The sequence below is a fragment of the Scophthalmus maximus genome, chromosome 6, assembly GCF_022379125.1.
Source record: "Scophthalmus maximus strain ysfricsl-2021 chromosome 6, ASM2237912v1, whole genome shotgun sequence".
In the NCBI taxonomy this organism is placed as follows: Eukaryota; Metazoa; Chordata; class Actinopteri; order Pleuronectiformes; family Scophthalmidae; genus Scophthalmus; species Scophthalmus maximus.
The window spans coordinates 19083083-19100362 of record NC_061520.1 but is presented as its reverse complement, the minus strand read 5'-3'; the positions used below and the strand labels follow the sequence as shown (position 1 = coordinate 19100362).

The 17280-nt window shown below is 45.1% G+C and overlaps 1 protein-coding gene across 1 annotated transcript in view; it reads left to right on the top strand.

Annotated features, from left to right (window-relative positions):
- The window catches only part of magi1b (membrane associated guanylate kinase, WW and PDZ domain containing 1b), a 132995-nt gene extending 127096 nt beyond the window's left edge, over positions 1-5899 (top strand). The window contains exon 25 of the transcript XR_007030846.1: positions 5874-5899. The gene's annotated coding sequence lies outside the window, so the exon portion shown is untranslated. The remainder of the gene's footprint in view (positions 1-5873) is intronic.
- Positions 5900-17280: the final 11381 nt, after the last annotated feature.

Below are 17280 nucleotides of genomic sequence, written 5' to 3'. Positions count from 1 at the left end.
AGTTTAAGCCAAGTTATACTTTTTTCCTGAATTTGATTTATTGGTTCAGAGGGTTATAGAAATTCATAGACACAGTAGAGTTGTGGTCCTTGGGGGGAAAAAAAGGCACTCAAATCATGTGGACTGAATTTACAAGTGCAACAGAGGAAGCTCCTTTTGCATGAGGCTACTTCTCAAGGCTAAATGAGCCGCAAACACACACACACACACACACACACACACTCAAACATATTTTTCAAACGCACCACCTGCATCACACACTTTCATATTCGACAAAGGAGATGAAATTTACACAAATGTTAATGTTTCCACTGTCAAACTTGCAAGAGAAAGAGTGTTCACAAATTAGACCACTCGCTCGACACACATTCATATTTCACAGATGTGCGTCATGGTATCATGCAGGACTCGTTGATTGTTGGGATGGACGCTATAGAGCAGATAAGTACTGCAAGAATGCACTGTGTGTGCAACAGACTTCGATTGCTCGTTAAACTGGAAAGGAGGGGGATGCTGATTGGTTAATATATTTCCTTCACAACACTCCTCCAAGATATTACAAATTGTGCCGACATTCTGCTGTTCTAACTTTTAACTTGCTGAATGTCACTTTGTCAGCCTTTTGATTCAAAATTTGAGTTCGAGGAATGGATGGTGGCTGTAAGCAGGAGACATTCACTGCTACTGCTGCTGCTGCTGGAGGAGGAGGAGGAGGAGGAGGAGGGCTGCTCAGAGATGTAACAAAGTATCTGGTCCACTGGTTCTGAGAGACGCTGTCCCCGTCGGCCACGTGGCCACTGGGCGTCTTGGCGATGGGATGTTGGCGTGTACAGAAGCCGTCTCCCTGATTCACTGCCCTCTCAGTTAAAAAGAGCTCTTGCCGTGGACCGATGCCTCCGTAATTGGGCCCCCACGACCGCAAGAGCGACTCTGATTGGCCAAAGCAGCGAAGAGAGTTTGACCAGGCCGATGCAGACGACTCGGCTGAAGAGGGTTCATCGCTGTCACCCTGAGCGGGGTGAGTGCTGGTTCTCTTTTTCACTGAGCGAAGGGGCCGAGGAGGGGAGGTTTCGTCCTGAACTCCCAGAATACTCCTGCTGCACCTCCAGCAGGAGAATAACAACGACAACATAAAGAATGTCATGCTACACCGCAGAGTGTCGGATACAGGAATTACTGGAAATTCATATGAAGGAGCAGCTTCGATATTTGACAGAGAGTAAAATACATGTCATCAATATCGTCTTAAACACTGATGACTTAGTACAAGTTACGACAAGGAGCCTCTTCACTCTGCCAAGCAGAATTTGACAGATGGACGTGGATCAAATTACAATACTGAATATGAATTGAATTCATCATTTTCCCTCTTTTCCTCATTATAGACTCCGTCTCTGTGAGTGATATGTTATTTTTCGATAATGTGAGCGCCGCGTGTCACCGTCGTTTACTCCCCGTGGCCTGAGAAATGTTGCCAGTGTTTCCATCATATAGCTGAGAGAGCTGTTGAGAGCAACAGCAGTGACATCATTCACACCTCCCAATTAGCTCCTCTCAATCTTCTTTTGTTGCATCGTTCAAGGAGCGTGTGTTTATCACACACTATGGACAAATTCATTTGGTTGAAAATATGAAAATCATTGTTCTGGTGTTGTTTTTATTCACGTGATGAAAGGGGCCTTGGACATTGATTCTACGTTTGCCATGTTTTTTTGGAACTTGGCCTGAACAAGGGTGCCCAGCATGATTCAGTATTGACCATGGAGGTGTACTGTCAGTACCTGTTTGACTCTAAGCTCCAGGTTCTTTCGGAAATATAAAGCCAAAACAGAAAATTCCATAATTGGCGTGTGAGATTGGATACTGCGGTTGTTCTAAAAGAAAGAATGGAAACTTTATATACCGTAAAAAAAGAGCCATCACTTATTACATTGTGTGTCAGCAGCCACGAGTTAATGGAAAAAATATCAGCCTATGTGTGTCCCCCAGCGTCATCTCGTGGCTAGTTACAGACGCCACGCGCTCCCCTGGCACCGTGCATCATTCACCGTGGACAGAGGTCGACTGCCTCGAAGCTGTGAGAGCAGACGGGTCACACGCTCAACAGACCACTTCCTGTGGCCGACACACTCTCGCCTGCCGAGGCCATAACTCACGAGCTCCAGTGTGGCTGATGCTCAGGAATCAGGGCAACCTGCGTTTCCGTCATAACGCGGCGAGTTTCCTGCCTGGCCGTCACTCGTTCACCCACCGGGGCCGAGGACTAGGTCACAGGGAGACGGATCGATGTCGCCGAGGGAATCTGTGTGTGTGCGTGTGTGTGTGTCATATTCAGGGTCAGAGGGAGACGACGGTCTGAAGTTTCTTTGTTCATCGTATTGATTCAGTCTCGCGGGGCCTGAGCTGATGTCACGCAGCAACACGCTGGCTCGGGGTCGCCTGCGTTGTGGTGAACGCGCTCTGCTGCCGCTCGGATGAAGCGGTGTAAGCGCTTTCACACAAAGACGTGTATACTTGTCACTGTGAGAATGAATTCAACGTACTTATCCAAATGTGAAAAATGCTTCTTTCCAAGCTGGAGACTTTTTTTAATCTCACGCTCCAACTTGAAACACTGCGTCAGCACTGGACTTTTGAGGGATTGACTCGAGACGAGCGGGCTTCCCATATCAGCCGAGTTGAGCACACTTGGTTTCCGTTTTCTTTTGCTGTTGAAGGGAACCCTGTGCACTTCCAAACACACATACACCTCATGCCAAAGGTCTTGTGAGGCCTGTGAGACTGACACGTGATTTAGTGTGTTGGGAGAAGATGGGAGGCCCTGCGTGGGCTGATTCAGTGTTTACATCATGGAAAAGCATGACTCACAAACGCCTCCCGATATACACTGTACGCCTGTCCGACAAACACGCTCGCACACAAACACGCGGTTGGCTTTCGAGTTGAGATGTTGTCCGACCACTGCGCGGTGCATTTTCCATAGCTCCTTTTGCGTCACTACATCCAAGCACCAGTTGATCTACGGCACGGGGGAGTTGAAAAGAGAACCTGCATGGGGCGGAGAAAACACGCTGAGCCCCTGTGCGGGTTAAGTGTTTTCCTATGGCACTTTGAAATGAGCAGACAGCACAAACTATAATTAAGGACAAAAGATTTGTGTGGAGACACTTCGGTTAGAGAGCGTACATCCAAATGGCGCTTGCGCTGCGATGTGCACAACAGAGTACGGAGTCAGGGAAACACAAGGCCGAGTGGCTTCGGCACACACAGGCGGGGCCCCGACATCGTCTAGTGTACCCGGCGTGAATTGCGTTGGCAGAGCGGGCCGCACACACACAGAGTCGACCTCCACCTCCAGACAGCCAAGAAAAACACAATTCAGATACAGTGTACACCTGCATGTTGACCCTGCCGCTGGCCTGTAGCAGAAATCAATGAACAGGGAATAAACATTTCTGCAAACAATAGATTTTTGGGGTATTTTTTGTGTGTGCGGCCTGATTATTGTCAGCAAGCCTGGGCTGTTGTTTTCAGCATGAGTCTCGTAGTGGAACCAAACAGTCCCGAGGCTGACACTCGCCGTGCTCTCCGCTTTCAGGCGTCTTCCTACATTTTAACAGACACCGACACCGCTCGACCTCTCCGAACAAAGACGGACGCACTTTGGGTCGACTGCGGCAGCTGGGGACTTCCTGCTGGGTGCACCTGGTGCGGAGCGGCTCCTTTGGAGTGGGCATGCGAAGGCAGTCATTCCTGAAAACCCGGGCTTCATCCTGACCTCTGTGAGTAGACTGGCTGCACCTGGAGCACTTCATTTATGCATACTTGATTTCATAAAAAATAAGAAGGATGGAGTCCTCTAAATGTCACATATGATATTGTGTGTGTCGTATTTATCTCTTTAAATCTGTCTGAGCTGCGTTATCGTCCACTTGAGGGCAGCAAAACATTAGCATTTAACAGACGCAGAAGAAAAACATTGGCATTCATTGAATTCACATTTGTTTCCGCCTGATGAATTTATGTGTAATGTCCACTCTCCCTTTAGCTCTGTTTGGGCCTCTAGTCAAACATCTGGCTGTTTAGCTGCAACGTGCACCACTATTTTCTGGCCTTTTCAATCTGAGCAGCAATGTTCACATTATATGCAGTTTAATATGAAAATATAGATTTGTGCAGCTTTAACTCTCTGAATAGAAACAATTATTATCCGGGATCAGATCTTAATCAGTTAGGATACATTTGGAAATTGGATCTGATTTTTCAAAAAGCTGACTGGAAAACTGGAATTCGCTAACAAGTGTGACTAAACCATCCCACATTGCACTACACGTCTTGAGATGTTGATGCAGGCCTGTGGTGGTCCGCCACCTTCACTTGAGCTCAGCTATACTTTTAATTTGCAAACAGGTTCGGTAACTGTATTTTTAACATTCAAAGATGAACGAATCAATATTTCAATATGTGAATTAATCCCCCTGCAGTTCACCTCAGCTCCGAGCTCACTGTTATGGCTTGTCAGTACCCAGCAGCTGTTTCCGGAAAACGAGCGCTGACGGAGCGGCCGTGTGCCTCCGACCCCGGCAACCACATGGCGGACAGACCAAGTTAGCAACTGGCTGCTGAGCACAGCAGCTTTTGGCAGCTCGAAATGAGTGGGTTTATTTCCCCAGGAGCCGATGAAGAAGCAGAAAGCTGGAGGAACAGTGAATAATGGACAATATCAGCTTCTTGACGGCCATAACATGTCAAGCGTATATGTCCTGTTTGGCTTGTTGGGAAGTTGGAGGCCACAAATGATCCCAGCAGTCGGAAATACATGTATGGTTTGGAATGGGTGGCGGGGATGAACAAAATGAATCAATTCAGCTTCAATTCCAAAGACAAAAAGGTTTTTATTGTGGATGAAGTCAGTAAGGTTTAGAGGTAAGACATTGCAGAGACCTGACATTCCTCATTAATCTCCCCTTCCTTTCCTGTCTCTGCAGCCACTGACAGTATCCTCAATCACTGGGATTTGTGAGCCCAGTTGTTCCTCAGAACACAATCGGTTGGAGTGTCCTTGAATTAGTAACGTGTGGTATTTCATACTATGCGTCTGATAGCTATGAGCGAAGGAGGGAAAAAAGTCAGTCAATAGCCATTTGACCTCTCAGGTTTCTCCAGCTCTCTTGGAGTTGAATTTCACGCAGAACCATCATCATCTATACTTAGCCCACCGGAGGAGCCCTCGGGCCACATGCATGAGCGACCCGTGTATAAGTCCAAATTCACTGACACGTTTATCGTTATTGGGAGCCCGTTTTATTACCGTAGTCTCCTGCAGAATTCTCTCTGTGGTCTACTCACTACTAACCTTACATGGTGTGTCCTTGTGGTGTTGTTGTCGAGGCACAGTAATGAAGCACGCAGCGATGAAGTTGGAGAAAGAATACATTTCATATTCGAGGCCTCTTAGGGCGCTAAAATATGACTCATCAGTAAAACCATGTTACTGTATAGTGTATGTGAAGATAAGCCCGGATCTGTTCCTGTGCCAGTGTGTTAATGTCTCCACAGGAAGAATGACGAGTGTTAAAGGAGCAGAGGATAACTGGAAAAGGAGTGGGGGGGGGGGGGGGGGGGGGCAGCTTTGACCATAAATCCTGACTGATCTCTTTCAGTTGGGAAATATTAAAAAGTACACGTAAAGAGACAGGAAGAACAAACAGCAGCGTCCCCTGCTTCTGTTTACTAGTTGGAATCCAGAGCCAAAAAACTTTGAATGATGATGACGTCTTGAGCGATACAACTTTACAAGTGATGACATAGTCAGGGCTGAGGCATACTGTAAGCATTGGACAAGAGTCAGTGTGTGTCAAGTGTTGAACCAGGTGTGTGTGTGTGTGTGTGTGTGTGTGTGTGTGTGCGTGCGTGCCAGCGAAAATCTGTGTTCCTTCCATGAATTCTGTTTTGCATCCTCTGCGGGTAAGTATGAGTAAGCGCGTGTGTGCGTGCAGGATGTGACGTCTAAGCACTGAAGGGATGAATGGAGACTGTGAAAGTGTGTGTGTGTGTGTGTGTGTGTGTGTGTGTGCGTGCGTGCGTGCGTGCGTGTGTGAGCCGCCCCAGGAGGGAAAGGTGACACCCCTTCCCCTCCACCCCACCACCACCTGCACCCCACCCCGTGCTGGACAATGCAGGGGTAGTGGCTGCGTGATTCACGGGACAGGACGGGGCTGTGGCTGGACAGAACACGGTCCGCCTCGTACCTGGAGCGACCGGATGGGTTGTGTTGAATGAATGTGGACTTCCCCATGAAGTCAGACACGGACATACATCCTGGAAGGACCCATGGAGCCACGAAACCCAGAAAATTGAACAGAGTGTAATTTATAGCTCCTGACACCAAAGAGAATCTTTCATGAATTCCCTCTTTTGACCTTATTCTTAAGGTCAACCGAGGTCAAATATGTGTCATAAAAGAGCTGAGCTGGGGCCTCGGCTGAGACGAAGGGGCAAGGCTGACCGGCTGTGTAGAGTATCTCAAGGAAGTGACGCCTCCGTGGGCAGCGTCACACAGTACGTAGCAAGAGTTGGTCGCACAGCCGGACCAAGGGCGCAAATCACAGTTCTGTGGGAAAATGGCACTGGGCATGCTCCATGACCCCTGCTGACCCGCCTCTCCGCAGTCTGACTGGAATCTCTCCTGGGAGAGATGTTCCACTGCTTTGCATGCTGTGCAGGGGGAAAAAATAAGAAATCACACGGACAATCAGCTTCTCATTTGCTTTTCTCTGTCTTTTTCTCACAGAGTATTCTCGTGTGGAAGGTGAAATGCTTCAAATACTCTCTAGGATATTCAACTCACAGTTTATGATTTTGTACACGTAAAAGCGTGGCACTCAGATGCTTATTGCATTGTTTTGTTGTATTCACACCTGTGTGTGTGTGTGTGTGTGTGTGTGTGTGTGTGTGTGTGTGTGTGTGTGTATGTGTATGTGTGTGTGTGTGTGTGTGTGTGTGTGTGTGTGTGTGTGTATGTGTGTGTGCCTGCATGTACACAAAGCATTCAGTTCTGTACAAATAATCTCCGTGACCCTTCCCGGTATTGCATGTCTCACAGAGTGAGTCCTCATGCGTGCAGGCCACGGGTGCGTCTGCCCAAAGGTTTCCCGCTCATACTTCAGCCTGCTGACGTACCAGGCCTGTGAACGCTCTCAGGAGCACAAGTGCTGTGACGTTTGCTGGATCGTGGAGTTTACTACTCTGCTCTGGTTTTTGTGCCTCTGGTACAAGTCCAGCATCAGTGTGACGTCACTGCATTTATGGAAGTTGGTTTATGTTTTTGTCAGAGCCACTGTTGTACTTGTGGGACATTTCATTATGTTTTATTTGTGGTTTGACTCAGACCATCAGTTAGAGGTAATTCCTTCTATTGTCTTACTTCTTTTAAAATGTAAATGGTTGATTTTTTTTGTATCTAAAGGTGATAAAGTTATGAATTTGTATTCAGGGTTTTAATGTAATTGTAGAAATTTCCATTTAATCTCTCACGCAAAAGACGAATGATGAAACCTGCTAAATAAAATTTGGGTAACACTTTCTATGAAGCCCATATCTTTAGTGCATTATGACAGCATTCGTAGGGTTATTATTATAATGTATTCAGAATGTTTTATAATTGTCCTCATAAAGTGAAGTGCCTCTGCATACATTCAAAAAAAAGCTAAGCTGCATCATAAGTGATTCTTTTACAAGATGGCAAAATACAGAGAATTACAAGTATAATGTCTCGGAATGAAACCTCAAGATGTAAAACCTACATGATATGTTAATTTGTACAAAATAAGGCATGTGTAACACACTGAATGAAGACACTTTCCATCCAGGTGCCAGATGACTTTTGTAAACAGGGGAAATGCACCTGATTTCGCCATCAGTATTTGTGGGGCGATCCCCAGTAGATGGCGGTAGCTGCTTTATCATGTGAGTGACCGGTGTGGTGCCAAAAAGTGATCGTCCTCCAGAAACTGATTTCTGACCTTTTTGGCAGGTGATATACTGTGTTTTATGGGTTGTATGGCTCATTCAAAGGTATTTCAACAGGTAAAAAACTGCATGTGTTATAATATAGGACAGAGCAGGTAAAATAATGTAGTCATAAGGATAATTTCATAACGATAAAAAGCAATCATTTCTTTATTTTATACATAACCCACATATAATGTTCATTATTTACATATTCGAAATCAACATTTCATCAATCAATCAATCACAGTGTAGTGATACTAGACATATAAACGCATGCAACCCTTAAAAACAATTGGATCATATTTACTGGTTGTATTTTCAGCATATTAATCTGGCACCTGGATGGAAAGTGTCTTCAATCAGTGTGTTACACATGCCTTATTTTGTACAAATAAACCTAACGTATGGCCATTCTATCGTAGTTTTTACATCTTGACGTTCCATTCCTAAAGTGGATACATTTTACCTGTAATTCTCTGCATTTTGCCATCTTGTAAAATTATCACTTATGAGGCAGCATAGCTTTTTTTTGGAATGTATGCAAAAACACCTCACTTAACTTTGCACCAACAGTGAAACTTTACAATGGAGCATGAGTCATTCTAGATGCATGAATATGTACTTCACTTTATTTAACGCATACAATGAGGACCTATGACGCACACACACAGACACACACACACACACACACACACACACACACACACACACACACCCCCCCCCCCCCGACCTCTGTCTGACAGTGATGATGTCAGACATGGAGGTCACCGGGGATTATCATCATCAGCCATCAGAGCAGTTTTGGGGCCTTGAGTGTTTGAACGCTTCCATCATACCGACAGTGGTCAAATAAGCCGCTCCACGCTGACTCAGCTTCCTCCTCACACACACACACACACACACACACACAAAACGCACACGAGTTTGAAATGCATATAAAAGTGTCGCGTAGAATAATAATTCTGTTGAGATTTTTAAAAAATAATAAAAAAAACAAAGTAATATTTATGTGCTTTACACTTTCTAGTTGCAGCTCATTCAAATGTGAACAGTAGTCTTCACAAAAGACTTTTCCACAGCTGCTCCTGGTCCGTCTCATGGCGGCTGATCCCACAGTTTACCAGCACCATTCTTTCAGTTCCTCTTCCTCATCTCCTCTTCCTCCACAAACCCTGGTGGTAGAGCTGCGAGGAGGGAAAGAGGGGGAATCAGAGACCACCTCCCCGCTTTCCTTTTAATTAGAAGAGAGAGTGTTTTGAAGAAGGCACATTCCCTGGATGTTCACGCTATCAGCTTGGTACAATGGGGCCAGGAGCACAAGTCGTATGGGGTTGCGTGGGAGGTTGTGTGTGTGTGTGTGTGTGTGTGTGTGTGTGTGCAGGCAGGGGGATCTGAGGCCCTGTGAGATTGAAGACAGGGACACAGAGGGGGGAAGGAGGTAGGGGAGGTAGAGACGTGATCAGGGTGAGACCTGGGTGAATTTGCAGGGAAGATGTGGCAGGATTCCTTTTTTCATCTCTCGCTCTTTCTCTCTTTTCTTCGTCTCCTCCTCGTCCTTCTCTGCCTTCCCCTAATGTTTCCGCTGTGATATCTCCAGGATCAAAATTGATACTGCTCGTCAGTTTGAGCAAAAGGGAAGCCTCTCCAGTGATGTGTGAGGTTGCGGTGAAGTTACAGTGTTCACAATCCATACTGCTTCGTCAAACTGACCGATCTCTCTCTGTCTCTCTCTCTGCAGCTCCATCGTACCCCAACTTATATCCCCCTCCTCTGGTTCTGTCCCTCTCCTTCCCTCTCCCTAGGTGGCCTTGTCACTCGAGTCAACCACAGCCAGGAGCACGCAGGCAGACCCAGTAAATCGCCATTTCAGTTCCCCATTACAGGTCAGGTTTCTGGTTTCTCATCATCCAGTCTGCCCGGCTTCCTTATCAGCCTACAGAGCTTTTCATCTGCCCCTCCAGTCCTCTGCCACGCCACCAGGCTCTCGTTTAGCCTCCCACCCTGGCAGTGAAGCTGTTTAGAGGAACTATCTTTCATCTTTGTGGGTGGACGCTTGGATCTGTGTGGAAACAATGTCTGAGAGTGGAGGATAGATGCACTAGTGAGCCGCTATTAGCTCCTATGAGTGTAAATTTGAATGTTTGGGCTCAACGGCTTGAATTTTTTTGGTCTGTTTTCATGATTATTGCTCCTAATTCCTGTTTGCAACCCCGCTTCCTCTGTCGGTCCATTTATGTGAGTTGCAGATTTCAAATAACCCGACCAAACTTCCCACGTCGTCGTGGTCGTACCCAGTGTTATTGGCGAAGGCTTGAGGTCGGCTTAGCTGTTATGGCTCCCACTCCACACTGGGGTTCGGAGGGAAGTGTTTTGTGATGAGATCCAGATTTTACAAATGGCTAATCTGAGGATTTAAACCCAGGCTTTGTGAGGGTACAAATCTGTTGTGCCGCAGGACTCTTGTGCTGGCCCAACACTCCGGACGATGCTTGGAACTTGGTTGCTGGCCTCGGTGTTTGGATGGTGATTTGGGACCTGCTGGCGGGGACAAAGGGCCTCTGCATTGGCCCCTCGTCTGTCCCCAACAGAGAGACTCTGCGGGCATTAATTCTCCTCTGTCAAGCCCTGCTCATTACACCACTTACTGGTAAAACCTCTGGTGTATACCTCGGCACAAAAATGGGACAATACCTTTGAGGAATGTGAAATAGCAACAACCTACTGTGGGAATATAACACTGGGGCCGAGGGAAAAGGAGGACTGTCGTGCTCCCTGCCGGTGTTGAAAACCTGTGGCGATTTTTTTTTTTTTACTTTCAGGTTTTGTAATGAAAAGCTGTCATGGCGATGGATCGGGTCCACAGAGCCACTTTTCAAACTCATATATATATATTATTTACAAAGCAGTACATGATATGTGCGTACAATATGTGTCACAGTGTCATGTGTTGTTTCTGTCATGTTCCTGCTCTTGATAAGACATCCTGTTCACACCCCGGCCAGGGTCTGCTCTGTTACGGGGCTGACACGGGGCAGCTCCACGGCCCGGCCCCCTGTGCCCCGCGAGCCACCGATGAAAATGGTCGCGCTCGGACCCGAGCTGCCGGCCGGCGCCTGTCATCTGGTTCTGTCCTGTTCAATTTTTGAAAAGCAGGGACTGCTTCCAAATAGAGACGCACCCATGTTCCTCGGCTCTCTTCGCCTCTTAACCCCAGAGAGCTCTTTTCACAGACGGGCTCCAGCTTGTTTCTGTCAGTGACCCCAAGCTGCGTCTGCATGTTCAACATGTTTGCGTCTGCTCCCGCGTGCGTGTGTGTGTGTGTGTGTGTGTGTGTTAGTTTGGCGGCCATGTTCGTGGCTCTACCTCCCTGCTGTGTTTGCAGGACTTTGAAGCTGAGTCTGGGGAATGAGAAATGATCTCTGATCTGACTCCTCTCTTTCTCCCTCCTCCCTTTTACTCCTGTTCCAATGCTCCCTACGAGATGCAGCTGGTCTGTGAGGTCATCCCTCCTCCAACAGAGCCGTAAATAAAGCTGCTCTTACTACTTGCGCTTCCCATCTCCATCTGTGTGTGTGTGTGTTTTCCCTTTGTAATTATCGGTCCAGCTTTTCCTCAAGGAACACGTCTTTCTCCCCTTGTTGCTGATTATTTCGGACAAGTTGTCAGCAGGCCGGCAGGATGAGGTTTTGCACACTTCAGACGTAGATATCCCTGACATGAACTGAGGTAATGGTGCGAAGTGGCCTTCAGATTATTAAAACAATAACAACCTACAGCTCCTGCACGTTTCTGGTGCTACTACACAGCAAATGTAATTGGCAGTGGTGAACCGTTGAAAACTGCAGTATTGCCCAATTTGAAAAAAGAAATCCTCACCACTCTGTGTAACTGAACCTGTGAAGATGTGGTTGAGTGTCTCTGCTCTTTGCCAACAATCACAGTCCAGTGACAAACATCTTCTATATACTCTACTGTTGCGTCGTGTTGCAGTTAATTTGAGGATTGGTTTTTCCTTTTCTCTGGATTTCTGTGGTCACATCCACGCTGTTGGGTGTTTTGACAGCAAGCCATGGCAGTTTCACTGTACGTTCATTCAGGTTTCCTCTACAGTTATCGAATGTGATGCAGTTATTATCCATTGGTATGACAAAATGTGGTGTGTGGTCACCATGGTCAAAGATGTCGAATCCTTATCTTCTCTCTGTGGCCTTGTGAAGGAAACATGACATTTCTGGGAATTGACAAGCGCACACAGAGTGCCCACTTATCTCACTTGTATGCCCGAGAGTGCATTGGAACCAGGAGGGTTGCCTGTGGCTGGTATGACGGTCAAGCTTTTTTCCCCCTTGCAATGGGGCCAGTGCCAACATGGCTGACCTTAGCCTTCTGTTAGGCATGTGTCACATACCTCCACCTACGGTAGTAAAAGCTGCTGATGAAAACTGCTCCGACACAATGCCGCAGCCCCGAGTAAAGCCAGGAAGGAAGAATTAGCAATACATCCTCCACACGAGGGCCCCGCTCCAGGTCGTCATATCGTTACCCATTGCACATCCGTTTATTCAATTGCTCAACGACCGGCTCACTCCGGTTCAGGCATGTTCGTTCGCACGGCTCACCGAGGCAAGTGAAGTTTTTTTGGGGGGAAAAAAAGGTGCCATGACTATGATTACTGCACAATGGCAAAAGGAAAGGTTCGTCGCGGATGCACTCGCAGAGTGTTGCAGACAGATAAAATGCGTCAGCGGTTTGTGGTTTTGCCAACCGCAGTTCTTCTGGCACTGTTTAAATCCCTTGTCTCCTCTGCGCTCTCACAGAGCGGGGCTCCGCCGCGGCCATGCTTCCACCCGACATGAAAGTATGAGCCAAATTAAAACATCCTAATTACAAAAAAATAGATGCAGCTGTCCCAAAGTGGGCGGAAAAAAACCCCCAACGGAGTTCAGCACAAACTCATTCACCCATCCCGTGTGGGCGGTTGCACCAATGGCTCTCCTCACAAGATAAAAGGGTGAAATCCTGTTTGCTTGCTTTAAAAAGGTTTTATATGTCTTTGTTAATCAGTCAACAAGCCCATGACAAACAGATTTAGAAAAGAATGTTGAGAATCTCCATTTGAGCCCTTTTAGCGGTTTGGGAAATACTTACAAACAACAGCGCACTGCACACAGGCTAAACTGTCCCATGTTCACAAATGTATTGAAGTTTTTGAGATGGAAGTTGGAATTTATGTTTAAAAAAAGAAGGATAATGACAGAACAGCAGCCCATGCTCATTTTGAGGCTGTAAACGCATAAAGTTCTGTGGAAGGTCTTGCATATCTCAAACAAACCATCTTGGGTTTGGAGAAATGGAACAAGTCTATAACATGGACTGGTTGATTGATACCAGGCGATAACTAACAAGGTCGCCGTGGTTCCACTGTACCGCCCCTAGAACGCTTGTCTTTCATCTTCCTTTCAAAGTGATCAGTGGATTTCAACTGGGCTCATTCCAAGTTTTGTGATTTCTGATTCTTTTGATCCTGCCTGTTGTTCCACGTCAGCATGTATCATGGCCAGAATGTATCATCGAATATCAGTCTGTGTGCGGGAGTTGCAGGAAAGCAGATGCAGATATGAACATTGGGAGGTGGTCCGATCGTCCACCTGGCCATGAGACCGGTGACTAGACACATCAAATGGAGGCGAAAACAGGAAAAGGAGAACGAGTGTATATCAAACAGGGCTAGACTATTTAGTCTATTTCATAACTTCCCAAGGACCTATTGATAACAATGCAGAAACCACAGCATTATTGGCAAAGGGGCTGGAAGCTAATGTCCACAATGTGTGTGTCTGTGTGTGAGTGTTCATGAGCAGTGCATGCAAGCCTGTTTTCGTGCATCCTCCAAACAAAGTTGGCCCTCGAGCCTTGATCATCAATTTTAAGGATTTGGCCTGTGAATGCCACATTCCACTTGGCACTAAAGGCCAACAGTTGTGATGGAATTGAAAGTCTCTAACCTAAAACAACAACATGCCGGAACAGCAGAATAAGTTGTCTGACGTAAGACGATATGAATATTCACTCATTCATACGCCAGCTTTATTCTTACAGTTTGGTTAGATAAATACACATACCTGATGAAGGTTAAGGACATTGTAGTCATGGTCAAGAGAAACCAGCTGTGGACACGTTAAAGTCCGACACTTTGTATGTCCCACTGCCCACCTCGACATCTGCCCTACATTATTGTGTGTCGCCATAGCAACATCATGCTTCTCGTTAATGTCGGGATCTGACTACACAGTATCAGTCAAATAATAACCCAACCTGACAGACGGGGCATCAAAACTGAGCATCGGGTGTGCTGCAAACAACTGCTTGTTTGTTTTAACATGTCGTGTGTCATGATGGCGGACAAGCAACTCAGGATGTCCCAACAGCATGACAACATTTTACTGACATTTTCAAAGAATTGAGGCTGCTTTTTTAAAGCCAAGAGAGGCTTTTCATCCGATGAATTTTTTAAAATTGAAGTAAGTAATTTTTCAAAATATCACCTGGTACAAATGTCCCACACAGTCCTGTTTCCTCAGTTGTTGGTGTAGAGAAATGGATGACATTTGAGAATCCCCTATTGGAGCCACCATATCCCACATATCCAGTATTATTTCCGAAGGCCAGTGGGACGAGATTATTTTCTTTTCTTTTCCCTCGTCTCCCTCCCACTTCCTTTAATTGCCTCCTGCTCCCCGTCCTTCCTTTTTCCTACCTCGTTGTCAACTGATCTTATTTATTGTATTTACATATGTACACTCACCCTAACTTTAGGGCTCAGTATGCACTCAAAGATTGAAACGCAGTGGAAGACAAGAAGGCAGTTGCATATAAACAGTTTCAGATAAACAAGCACCGTGCCACCATCTATGTTCATGCTCAAAATACATCTCAAAGTCCACAGTAAATAAGTTCTGTAACTGCTCAGTAAATCTTTGTGTTGTATATTAGTTGGAAGAGGTTTGCACAAACTTTTTTTTAACAAAATATGATGGGTCCTATGTTAGTGTTAGACTTTGAAAAGTTACAAGTTAAGACAATTGACAACTTTGATTTGAAAAACCTTGTTTCATCTGTGTGACATCAATTTAAGTAATTCTTTTTTTTAGGTTGGTGATCAATTTTCTTTTCCCAGTGTTAGTCTGACATTGTGGCCTCACTGTAAGTTTTCTTAGGACACTTTCTTGCTCGGCTCAATAAATGACTTTTTATGTTTGTTTATAGATAGAATATAGCGGCTATTGCACAGTTGTGAATTCAGAAATGACTTTAGCAGAAGGGCCCTTTGAGAATGGTCCTGCCGTCTCTGCCTGCACGGGTCTAGCGCCGCACCAGAGAGATACTTCTTACATCACTTGATGTTTTTCTTTGACACAGAGTGGTCCTTTGAAAGTCAGTTGACCGAAGTTATGCCCTCATGCTTTGTACAACTGTGATATTTAGCCAAGATCAGATCATTCATTTAATCTGCAGATCAGGAAAAGGTCATCCATGCTTTTTCGTCATTCACGCTTCTCCTTCAGACTGGCCTACTGCAACACAGCTCACACAGAAACACTGCTGCCAGGCTTTTATTACATTTTAAGAAAAGTGACCACATCACACCGATCTCTCCGGCCCCTTTAAAAATTGATTTTAAAAGTGCCTGTTTGTTACAGCTTTAAAGGTTCAGGCTGCTGCCGATACCTGTGATCCGCCAAATCCCTGTGAGCCTGAACGAGATCATCTGTCACACTAATGGTTCCAAAACCTCGGCTTATCACTAAAGGTGACCGGGCCTTTACTGTCTGAGGCCACCAGGTATGGAACTCACCGCCTGAGGATCGAAGACAGGTGAACCCTTTTTTTAATACTACTTTTTAAACACTTTGTTACTGCATTTTGAAATGTAAAAATAGTAAATGTTCCACCCTGCATTGACATTAATTGACATAAATGAATTCATGCATAACTGAGTTTGCGAGCGTTTGTAATTGCCAAAATAATTAGTAAATATAATAATCATTTTTTTATTCTGCTATTTTATCGAACACAATTTATGTATTTCTTTACCAAACAATAAGGTCACATCCTGCCTCAGTGGAAAGAGAGAACATTTATCAGAGGGTTGTTCTAATGCTTTTTTGTTATTGACCTTTAAAGATGGAAACCACTCGCTGCTTCACTCTGCAGAAGAATTCGCAGGTCCCCTGAAATGGATTCTTTCTCTGGACTCGATCAGCGTCAACAGATGTGATGGCCGCCATCTTCACAGCGCTTAAGTTGACCCCCCTCTCTCTATCGCAGTGTTGGTTGGACAGCACTAGAATCAAGAAGAAATATTCACATCATGTTATTTATATATGAAGCTTTACTGTTACAACTGCCAGATTATCTTACATCACCCATTTCTGTTAAAACCAGTAACAACAGAACAAGATCCGCCAACTATTTCACTTTGGACATTCCCAGCATTCACACTAATCTTGGAAAAACTGGTTTCAACTATTATGCAGCTTTTAAATGGAATGAATTACAAACCCACTTCAAACCGAATAGTCTCATTTCACTTGGAGAATTCAAACAGTTATTATTAGAACACTTTACTGAATCTTGCAACTGCCTTTAGTTTTCCATTCTTGTATTTTTGTCTGTTGTGTACGCTTGCTGTCTGTAATTTGTTTTATCTTTTGTTGCTGTAAGTGAAAAACTGTTCTCAGGCCTCTCTTGAAAAAGAGATTTTTAATCGCTATGAGTTTGCCTTAAGATGAGAATAATATAGTCCATTACTCAATAGCAGGTGCGTATGCTGAAGAGAATATCCTGCTTCTCTATCTGAAAAGGTGCATGAATTATTTTTCTTGATCATTTTGCAGGTAAAAGTTTCCAAATTTGTATATATATATATATATATATATATATATATATATATATATATATATATATATTTATATATATATATATGCTGTACTGTATTAAGATAAACCGTAATACAGTATGCAAGTGCATTAAAAGCATACATTCAACCCAGTCACCCACATCGCTGAAATGATATACACGACAAAGCCTGTAAGGATAATAATGTTTACATGTCATACCCAATCATTCAATCTTACAGTTCCAGTTACCATGCATTCACACACAGTATATACACACGCCATACATACTAATTAACTAACTCCTCAAATAATAGTCCCTTCTGCAGTGTTTATGCGCATACATCTGTTATATAAGGGGTGTGCAAAC